This window comes from Rattus norvegicus, chromosome 9 (genome assembly GCF_036323735.1).
Source record: "Rattus norvegicus strain BN/NHsdMcwi chromosome 9, GRCr8, whole genome shotgun sequence".
Taxonomy (NCBI): Eukaryota; Metazoa; Chordata; class Mammalia; order Rodentia; family Muridae; genus Rattus; species Rattus norvegicus.
Window position 1 is genome coordinate 50,930,177 of NC_086027.1, and position 12,340 is coordinate 50,942,516.

Below are 12,340 nucleotides of genomic sequence, written 5' to 3' on the forward strand. Positions count from 1 at the left end.
AACCAGGGTCCGGGAGAGACTAGTGAAGCAATGCCAATAGAACTTGGGTCATGACAGAGACCTTCATTGCTGTCATTCTTATTGTCTAGTTTGTGCTTCCACTTGACTTTTAAAGAAAATTATTAATTTTTTTGTGTGTGAGCATTTTGGCTGCATGTGTAAATGTGCTCTCTCTCTCTCTCTCTCTCTCTCTCTCTCTCTCTCTGTGTCTGTCTGTGTGTGTGTGTGTGTGTGTGAGAGAGAGAGAGAGAGAGAGAGAGAGAGAGAGAGAGAGCCACAGAGGCAAGAAGGGCTCTGAATCTGGAGTCATGTATGGTTGTGAGCCACCAGTGGGTGCTAGGAATGAACCCTAATCCTCTTCAACAGTGGCAGGTGCTAGTAACCATTCAGCCAGATTCCATAGGCACTAGTTTGACTCCTAAATGTTTAAATAAAGGCACTGGTGTCAAATGTTTAGTCCCCACTCAGTGCCTTATTAAGAAGTAGGGAGTTTGAGGCTGGAGAAATGGCTCCGTGATTAGGAACATTTGCTTCTCCTCCAGAAGAACAGAGTTCAGTTCTCCGACATCCACATTGGGAAGCTCACACCTATAGCTCCAGAGAGTCCGATATCCTCTTTGGGTCTCCTGATAGACTCACTCACATGTGGCATACATTTATACATTTGCACATGTATATTTACATGTACAAATACATATGAATGAAAGTCACAATAAAACCTTAAAATTAGGCAGGTGAGAAGTGGGTTCTGGTGGAGGTTAGATAGCTGGAGCATTCCCTTGTAGGTGACATGGAGACTCCCTGACATTCTCCCAACTATATCTTCCTGATCACTATGTAATGAGGAACCTTCTCTGCCATATTTTTTCTTGTATACCTAGGACAGACACAGGTGTTCTTGAAGACAATGATTATTAATACTATCTCTGGTATCTTTTCTCTGAAGGTGTTTCTCTTTGGCATGGCAAAGTTTCTTGATATGCCCCATTTTGGGATATAACTGACTTTGTCCAAACTGTCTTTCAAAATGCTTGTGCTGGATTATAATGCCCCCAGCCACATTTGAACTTTTCTATCTCAACAACTTCACCAACATTGACATCGTCAAACATACTTTTTTCCCCTATGTGTGAATTTCAGTGTTCTTTTGTATTTCAGTATAAATCTATTTCACTTTTATCCTCCTCTTCTTTTAACCAATGTTGGATTCCTCTTCACTCAGTGATCAATACTTTCACATTTCCTTCTTATGCAGAATTTATAAGAGCACACATGTATCTAGAACTAAAAGGAGCTAATGGCCAAACTCATTTTCTTCTTCATAGTAATGACTTAGTTATCTTGGGTATTAAGAGTCATTGAACTCAGAACATAAAGGCCAAAGAAAGTTTGTAATATGCTGCCAGTACAAATAAAAGAGGTTTAATGAAAGCACTAGCACCACAGTGATTGGAGAAGCAGCACCACACTTGGGTCATTTTTATACGTTCTGTGACAAGTAGTCATCTTAAGAAAAGTAGATTTTGGTAACGCTGATGGGTTGTAAGTCTCTCATAACTTCTTCTCCGTAAGGATATTAAAGAACATGTGGGAAACTCTTATAGTCTTTATTACAGCCTGTTTACTTCATTGTCTACTCCTAGTTTGTCAAGATTCTATTCAAGCAGAACCCATTAAATTCTAGAGTAGGGTTTGTGATCATTTTCACAAACCTCCATCTTCAAAAAATATTTACGTTATGGTTTATAACAGTAGCAAAATTGGAGTTATGAAGGAGCAATGAAAGTGATTTTATGGTTGGGATCACTGCAACATGACGAACTGTATTAAAGTGTTGTTGCATTAAGAAGGTTGAGAACCACTGTTCTGGAGTTTAAAGGTCCATTAGTATTTCATGGAACATATATCAAGAGGATAGTTCTGAAGCTACTTCTATATCAGATATGCGAGGTTATGAAAATGTGAACGATTCTCCTCGAGGGCTGTGTATGTACTTGGAATGACTCAGGTGTACAAGGTTAGTCCTTGGAAACCCTTTGTGACACTGTTTTGAACACTCCTCTCAGTAACGAATCTTAAAGATGGGTCCACAAGAGGGATCCAGGGAGAAAGACCAACTGCTCTTCCTCCTGTCCTGGGGCTGCTGGCTGGCCACATGCTCTACTCAGCTTACCAGTTCACATGACGTCTACCTTTCATCATAGAAACCTTCTTAGAGCAGCTGGAGAGGCTGACATTTCCTAGAGAGAAAAAAAAGTGAAGCTTCCTTAGGAGACACTCGGTCTCTGCTACCAAAATCACATAAAGCTTGTTGACTTTTTCAGGGAATAAAAACGCTCTAAATTTGAACATTAAATTACTGTTATCGTTTTCAAAATAAATGACTTTGAGAAACTGTGTACTTTCAAAATACCATCTAGCCACTGTCAAAACCCCAAACACATCTTTTTGGTGCTTTGGTTGTTTTCTCTCCAGACACTTGGCATGTTTTGAAGACAGGACTGTTTTGGAAAGAATTTAAAATTGACATCACCATGCCTTGTGAAGGAGGTGAGAACTGAAAAGGAAGAGATTAATTCCAAGGAACAAGAATGTTTAGACCAGGGAAGTAAAGTCAGTCAAGAAAGAAATTCTCATTCTATGCTTTCCCCCAAAAGGAAAAACAATGTAAAACACGAATTTGGATTTAGGTGTGTGTGTGTGTGTGTGTGTGTGTGTGTGTGTGTGTGTGTGTGTGTGTACATATGAGCATGTGTCATGGAACTAGAAATACACAAGTGGGTCAATGTGGCTGTTTAGTGTCTTTTAAGCCATCCTGATCCTTTGGTGTTCATGGTATATGCCCTTCTCTCTCCTAGTTTTGTGGGCTCACCTACAAAATTCTTCCAATTTGCCCAAAAGACATTGGAAGACTTTCCCATGGCCTAACCTAGGTTCTTCCATGCCTTGCCTCTTCTGCTCTTTTCCCTATAGATACCTTCTTGTTTATTGGTGTATGCTTAGGCATAACCACCTGCTGGGGCTCCATGTCTCTTTCCCCTCCCAATACAACTACAGCGCTCACTGGGGTGCTGCCTTAAATTCTCTCCCATTTGTGATACCAAAGGTCTTCATGGCTAAAGCTTTGCAACTTATTAAGGACCTGAGTTATAGAGCCAGTTTCTTGGGACCAAAGCACACTTCCGGATCTTGCAAACCCTTTCACCTCCCAAAGATGGCTTGAAGTCTCTGTTCTTCATCCTCTGGGCAAAATGCTGGTAAAATTACCTCATAGATTTGATATGACTTTGGCCGAGTTCATTAATGGATCATATACAAGCGCCAGTCAGCTAGGACCAGTCTTTGTAGGTCAAGTTTTCCTAGGATCCAGCATCTTTTCCCCTTCAGATGCTGTTCATGGCTGGTAGCTCACCAAACTCACTAAGGTAGCGGAGCCGGCACTGCCTGGAGCCTAGTGTGTTTCCTGACTGCATTTTATGGAAATGTCTACTGAATCCCGACTTACGAGGTCTGGTACACATTATGAGCTCAAGAATAGCTGATGCATTGTAATAAAAAGGAGTACACGATCTTTTAAAACCTCAAACTCTCTCATACTTGCCTGTTCTGGCTGCGTCTGTCACTTGTGGTGGTGTGGGACTTCTGGCTTTCTCATTACTTCCTTCCCCAGCCCACTAGTTCCTTACAGCCTCATTTCTACTTCTCTGTCAGACATCTTGTTCCAGGGAACAACCTGCCCACACACATGCACACTGCTTTTCTTAACCACTGCTGCTTTGCCTCCCTCCCGTAGCCTGTCAAGTCTCCCCTACACATGTCCCTGTGCTCACTGCTTTGATGATTTCTATGGCGGACACTGCCAAACCTTTGCCTACAGTCTGATAGTTCTATGGCCTTGAGGCTTGTCTTTCTGGAACAGCTTTTGGAAAACTTCACCAGAAGTTTCAAATGCCAACGCTAAGCCCAAATCATTCCCCGGACCACTCAATCGTAGACGTCATCCAGTTTTCTGTTTTACCAGAGGAGTTATCTGTAAAGTGAGTCTTAAGATAAAAATAAAAATTGCATCAGCACTGCAGAATTCCAATTCATCTCTTGTTGAACATCTCAGTCAACAAGGCCTTGAAAACAATTTCTCCCCCTTGCTGCAGGCACTCTCGAATACAGAGGTTCCTGCTGTCTTTTCTGATACCCTGCTCCCGCTCACCTAATGCACCCAAATGATGGTGGTTAATTATGTTCTGTAATCAATTTACTATATATAGTCTTACCAACAGAACTTTGATTCTTTTTGTGACTGCAAAATAACAGTTTATCACAAAACACAAATGAGTGCTTATATATATGTGACACATCGTGATTCACTGAGACATTTTTAATTCTTTTAGCTTTATACAGAAGTCTATTATCAACTCATTGAGGGGAGGGAGGGAGGAGGAGGAGGAGGAGGAGGAGGAGAGAGAGAGAGAGAGAGAGAGAGAGAGAGAGAGAGAGAGAGAGAGAGAGAGAGAGAGACTGAGTTAGCTCAGCTACTTGGCCACTTGGCCAACATTCATTTTCATGGAGGGGGATTTCAAAGATTAACAGAGTAGTTCTCAACCTTCCTAATAAATGACCCTTTACTGTTGTGGTGACCCTGCCAACCATACAACCAAAAAATTATTTTGTTGCTACTTTATAACTGTAATTTTGCTACTGTTATGAATTGGAATGTAAATATCTGATATACAGGATACATGATATGTAACCCAAGGGTTGAGAACCACTGGAGTAAGGGAATATAGAGCACCAGAGAATATATGCTTCATCTCTGGTTAGCCTCCTAACGACAAGGACAGAAGAGGAGCTAGGGGGTCTCTTTCCAAGTTCTGTCTTAGAAAGAAGGTGGACATAAGAGGATCTCATGGAGGCTTGTAGAAATACGCACAAAGTTCTAGAAGCAGTGGCAGCCATCTTGATCCTCAGAGAACTGGAATGGTAATCACCATTTTGACATTATTTCTAGCCACATTATAGAATCTATAGTCTTCAGAATATTAAGGATACTGTTCCAAGAATTACTGTTAATGGGGGAAGTATAAAGTATTAGAACATTTGGTCATGACCGTCAAAGGATTTGAGGTTCACATGAGAATCTCTCCTCTCTCAACACATGAGTGCACACACACAGGTGCACACACAAGTGTACAAACACAATGCAATAAAAATGTGTTGTTTGACATAGAACTGTAGTTGGTTGCCTTTTTCCCTTACTACAGGAATTATATTATCCAATATAACAAGATGCACTGTGGCGACAGCCATAACTGGTGTGGCAAATCACTCTTCAACAGATAGAGACCCAGACGAGGGCAGGGGGACGAAGCTATGCATACAATATGGTAGCTTATAATTAGTACTGTCAGGGTTCAAACACATATTAAAACTTTCTGACCTGGAACCTGAGTCATTAGCCATCATCCTATAGACTTGTGCTTGGAAATGCCACATTTTCAACTTCTGAGACTAGCACAGGTGTGCCCTATTAAACTTTTCTTGGTTTATTTACACTAGAGTAAGCCTGTCTCACCCCAGACTCTTTGGATCTACCTCTGTGTGCCTGTCTTTCTACTTTCAAAACACTTGTATCCATTGGCTTTTGGCAACACTTCCAAATCCATAAATATCTCCCTCTTTCTGCATTCTAATTCTACTCACACTTAAACCTTTCTTCTTTCCTTAATTATCATGTGAACCTCATCTTACAGGATTTCTTAAAAATACAATTAAAATGGCATATACAGGTTTAGGCCAAGTTGGCCTAGATCCTAGAATCCACTCTGAGCAAAACCTCCAGGAATTCATGTTCACAGAAAGGTCTGCACTCTGGGATTCCCTCCCACTTGCTTTGACCTGATATTTTGCTTATTCTGCTATGAGATTCCTCAGAGGAGGAAACAGTAGCTTGCCTCATTAAGACTCATCATTTACAAGATGTTGAAAAATGTTGGCATTTATCCTGTTAACATAATAAATGTGAGAAAAATGACCATTTGGCAGAGATAGTCCTGTGCAAAATTCAAGCATGGTGGTGAGGAGGGCTTGTTATGTCTAAGCTGCATCGACCAGTGCTACATAGTATAATAAATATGTTTTGAAAAATAATTATTTTTTCATCGCAAATACAATTATACAATCTCTCTCTCTCTTTCATGGTAGTTGGCAGACAGAATATAATTTAATGATGGATCAAAACCAGAACTCAAAAAAATATCTATATAAATTATGTTTAGATATTTACTCAAATAAAATGTTAGAATTTTTGACCTTTTGGAAGGAAACTATTATTTCTGCTTGAGTTTTGTACATTTGATTATTTTTTAATTGCAAATGTAATCAGTTGATAATAATACAACTGTAATGTTCAACTTTATATACACCCAGTATTAAAACCAAATAAACAAAGAGAATAAGAATGTACAGTAGGAATTATAAAACTTTGGCTTATTCTTGAATGGATAGAATTGAATGTCTATTTCACATATGTGAAATTCAACTTGTTTAAGAAATTTGAACTTGACACTGAACTTCTACAAAGGTACACACACACACACACACACACACACACACACACACTTAGCCATGTACCGCCATGCACAGACTCCTATACACAGTTATACAAACACACATATACATATCCATATATAAACACATGAACATATATACATGTATATATACACAAATATGCACACAGAAATACATCTCCAGCAAATTGTATGTATATGCACATAAACACACAAGCACACACACACACACACACACACACACACACTTTGGGAATTTATATGGGGGTTGCCTGGCATTCATAATTTGATCCTAGCATTCTGAGTATATAAAAAAACTTCTGAGAACTTCAGTATCAGAGATCATTCTGTGAGAGTTCAAGACAGAAACAAGGCCTCCATATGACCACAATTGAACAAGACAAAGGAAGGATCATTGTCAAGATCACACAATGGCCAACTTCTCTTGGCCTGCCTATAAGAAGGACTATTGCTGTGTGTTCAATTACTAGTATCTTTGGTTTCCCTGCTGTCTTTTTCCTGGTGAGGAATATTATTAGAGTCTGCATTCACAGCATCAGTCACCCTTACCAGTAAGTCTCAATCCAGGATAAAAGCCCATCTCCTTAAGCTGACCAAATGCACACTGAATGCCTGCTTGGAACGCTGACCTCCTAGGATGATCCTGGTTCCTCCTCAGCTAAGCATCTACTTTCTTGACTGCTGTTCTTCTCTGGTGACCTTGGGCCTGAGGTGTTTTGACAATAAATAGAAAACAAAGCATCGCCTTACTTAAGAACAGGCTGACCATCATGGGATGCACATGGAGGTTAAATGTATATAATTCACAACCTTTCCTTCCCATCTGTACCTACAAAATGTGAGTCTTATGATGTGCTTGGGAGGAACACTTACTTTGACACAAAGCAAACTATGATGAAAGAAGTTAAGTGACCCTATGGTTAACATTTAAGATTAACAAATTCATGGTTGTTATTTTATTTTTTATTTTTCTGGCTGTTTCCCCCAAGCTTCATCTCAGTACACGATATTTGATTAGGCTCTTTTCAGCTATTTAAAAAGCAATGAAGAATGTTATTTATTTCTCTATATCTCCAATAGCCTGAAGGCTCTGGGAAGGCAATGGCCCTGAACTATGTGTTTTCATGCAGTTATTCCTCAGTGGACCTCTAAGGAACTCACTAACTAATTGACCTCATCTAGGGCATGAATCATGGAGGACATCTGTTGTTACTGGCAGGGCAAATGGAATTCTAGGGCATTTGACAATTTGTATTATATTCAAGTTCAAGAGCTCAATGGTAGCAGTGAGTTTCTGTCTCAGTACCAAGGCAGAAACGATTCAGAGCTGAGAGTTACACCATTTAACGTGGACCCATCTTCTAGTACACTCTTCACAGGCACCCCAAGGCCACCTCAAAGTTGAGATGCTCTGGAGCGATCTGAGATATTATAGCACTGCTGCCATTTTTTTTATTTTAAAAAGTGTTGAATATTTTGGTTTTAGTGAAGGATGTTTCAGAAAATCATCATGAGGAAAAGATTGACACAAAACATAATATTAACTTGCCAGTAACAAAAAAATAAACCAATTTGCAGAATTTCTAGTTTTTCTTTTAAATATTAGAACAAAAGCAAACAAACAACAAAATAAAACAGAACGACATCGAAAAACAACCTGAAGTCAAGGACTCCCAGTGTCCAGGGCACTTTACAGATTTTCTAATACATCACCATTTAAATGATGCTACCATTGTTTACAATAGACACAGCTTTTGTTAATGATACTTTTATTTGCCATCAACACTTGTAATTTGTTCTCAAATATAACTGATGATGAAATAAATTAGAAGCAATTAAATAATGCTTACTGGTATTATCAGTTGTACCCAACAGGGATTTAGAATAAATAGGAGGGTTGCTTAGATCTCAGTTCTATTTGATGATCAAATGTGCTTTTTATGGTACCTCCAGCTGCCCATAGAACTGATTCAACAAACACCTTTGTTAGATTATTATTTTGACTAGTAAACTCATTATCCACTCACTTTTAAATACATTTCACAAATACTTGAGAACTCTTGATCAGTACCAGGTAATTTGCTAGGTATCATTGGTCAAACAAACCCTGTCCTTGAGGATTAAATGTTGTAAATCACAGGAAGTAGATGTGTGATTTCAATCTCTTAAGGTGACAGCATGTGGACATTTTCTGTTGGAGAATGATGAGCTCAGAATCCAATCACTCCTGTGCCCACTACCTTCTCACAACCCCATTCACTTTCATCCAAGTCATAGTATATTGCTATTAAATGGACCTCCTGACATATAATAACACATTGTGTTCTCAGAATATGGTACTTGGACTCTACAAATTTATTCTTTATCATTTGAAGGAGATGCTACAGGAAAGACATCTTCAACCTGGGTAGTCACAGAGCTGCTGGCCTTCTGTAGGCCACTTGCAGTTGGAACAAAATGAACCTCCCCAGTGCACTGTAGCCATTTGTTCCTCTGGGAATGAATTTAATAGGTTCTGTGTCTATTGTGAGGGGACTTTCAGGGTTCATAGTCTGCTTGGGAAATTTTGTAGTTAACCAAAGCCAATATCTGCCTGACTATCAATCCATCTTCCCTAGAAATACATCTTAGGAACAGACTTGTCAAATGCTCCCTGAGATATGTCTGCAGGAATCTGTGCTCTGAGTATTTGGTGGGAATTTTCTGAAAATGTGTCTACTCATGTGAGGTCATGTGAGTGATTATAGCTTAGAGTCATCCACTCAAGAGGAAATGTGACAGAAATTTTGGGGAAGACTTGGGTTCTACTCACTTTCTAATTACTTTTCAATGATGAGGAAATGAGCACTTGAGACAGTTCTTATCTGAGTTAATATTCTCAGTCACATTTTTGGGGAAAATAGAAAACAAACCCCAAGTTACGTTCTCTCATTTTTGACTTATTCAGGAGCAGTTTTGTTAGGAATGAACATTTTTCAGAAACAGAGCTTGAGTCTTGTCATTGAAGTTTAACCTAGAGAGTGACTGGGTAGAATGATCCATTCCCATCTCTGAAGGTGAACCTGTAAACATGATCCTGCTCTCAGCTGAATCTTTCCGCTGTAAATTTATCTGGGGAGGTATCAGGGTTTTATTTCAGAAGACAATCCTTAAATACACCTGAGCACGCAATACAGAATGAGATAGTCTACTCATGGGATGAGAAGATGAACGCAGTCTTCCAGCTTGGAAATCTAGAGGTCTTAGATTTGTGCTGGAGATATAATCACGTTTTAGAGATAAGGTGCTTATGGGAATTGATATGTGAATATTTGAAAACTGGAAGCTTTGCAGAATAAGGTCACCTTATTTGTATTCTCAGGTACAAATTCATACTTTTCTGTCATGCTTTTGTTTGTTTTTGGGAAATTGCCAACTTAAAATGAAAGACTAGCTATTGATTAGATCAGGCAGTTCCAGCACCAGGAAACCTTCTATGTGGCTTAAGAAAGTTCATTCTGAGTTTAGTCATAGAGAGCAAGGTGCCACCCTGCAATCAAGTATAGAAAGACACTTACAACAGCTCCTCACACTGTCTTAGCCTGAAATAGTAAGGCCCTGGGATTTAAGGTGAAGTAAACTCAGCCTGTGAGATGAGAGGATTTTGGTAAGAAAGACTCACATTGTTAGGAACAACAGCTCATTTGCAAACTTTTGGTTACTGAAAAAATAAACCCGGGACAATAAAGTGTTCAGATTTCTACCAATGGGCACATTTGTAGCCTCCTTCAGTAACCTAAGTTTGAACAAGGATAAAATATGGTACCTTAGAATGCTCTCCATTAAATTTTGAGAAAATTTGGTTAAGTAATTAGCTTTGGACGTTATATGAATTTGTTTGCTTTTTCTTAGAGATAAGGAGAAGTCAGTACACCCTAGCAACATCAAAGATAGAGTGACCATTAGTATGGGTTTTCTAGCATCTCGGAGTCCAGACACAGGACAACTGGACACAGAGAGGAACAAGAGTAGAGGGGAGATGTCATCATCAAGACATCAAAAAACCTTTCTTTTTCATCTTCCACCCTGTTACACAACATCCCATCACTATAGAGTCTCCCAGGATGTATTTGGGAAGTAGTAGGACAGTACTGTCACCAGAACCATGCTTTTGGTTAAAAAGGAACCATATAAACCATGGAGCATCACCAGCTGTTCGACATCTATGGGTCAGGTTAAGCGGAGGTATATATTGGGTTATTTACTGAGAAGTTAGACTCAATGTCTTTCACACAATGGCTGCATGACGAAGACAGCCTTACTTTCCCAAACCTTTGCCCCTGCTTCCAATTTACATGCCCTTATAGTGACTGCCTCATGGGAGGCCACTGGTATCTTTTCTTCACAGAGTAAATTTTGGTCTAGTCACCAAAGATCTGCACCTACTACCATTATAATTTCTAGAGAATAATTATCCAAGAAACCTCAGTCAATGAAAGGGGATGGAAAAGTCCACTTCCCCTCCTCTGTCTCTTTAGAAACACCAAGAACCCCTCTTGGGTCAGTTCACAATATTAAATATATTCTGATCTGAAAATGAATTGTCTAGAATTCAACATCCTATTAGTGACAAATGAACAAAGTCAACTGTTACTGTCTGCTTGAAGTAGGTACAACTGAAGCGACTCACAAAGGAGCAAGTTGTTAAGTTATAGGAAACACCGTTGATAAGGTTATTTCTGAAAATCCTTGTTATTGCAGAAGCGCTTCAGCTAATTATGATCAGAAAAATAGCCGCTTCTTACCTCTTAAGACACAGTATCCCCTTCAAAGCAGGTTTGGCTAGGGTAGGATGTTCTACTTGACAGTGCTCTCTGAGTTGTCCCCCTGGCCCGCAGAAGACACCTACTAAGGCTTTTCCAAATTCTTAACCCATTTCTAGGAGGTTACCTCAAACATCATTGGAGATGCTTAAGCTTTAAGGACTAATCATTATTGACATATAGACAGTCCTGTGAAGAATGCCATTTTAAGCTGTTATCTGTAAATTGGATAGAAATCGAATTCTAAGTCAGAAGATGAAGATGACAACTTTGAAGACTTTAGCCTCTTGTGGGAAGGATGTGCTACAGTTCTAAGGACTCAACCCTTCTTATGTCAGGTCAGTAGTCTGGGATAGTGCACATTCTGTCCTGGGGCCGATTTCTGGTCTCCAGAATCTATGTTTCTTCTCATCTCTTGCCTCTACTACCTGGACAGATGGGATTGGAAGCTTTTGAAAAAGAAAAACTGTTTTAAGGTTGGTCAGGTAAGCATTTCTGCCTTTTGTGACATGGATAAATGTGGGAGATACTATGCTACATGAAATGGACCAGGCACGGCAAAAATTCTGCATGATTACATATATATTTGCTTTTATTTATATATGAAATATAAAAATGGTGGAACCCATAGCTATAGAGATAAAATGGTTGCCAGGGGTGGGGAGTTAAAAAACTGGGAAGATAAGATCAAATAAAACAAACTTTTGGTTATGTAGGGCATCAGAGGAGAAAAGGATTACATGGGTGGCCGAAGTGTGGTCTAAAAATACGGTGATGTGTTTTGAAAGTTTGCTAAACTATTAACCATGGATATGTTAAACCCTTACTAAATAATATCATAAACCATGTAAAGCTTAAATTTATACCACTGGAAAAAGATATTACTTAAAGCTTAGAATCTAGGATTATATTTAGACATTATAGAATGTGGGAGAGTCCTTGTAACTTGTACCT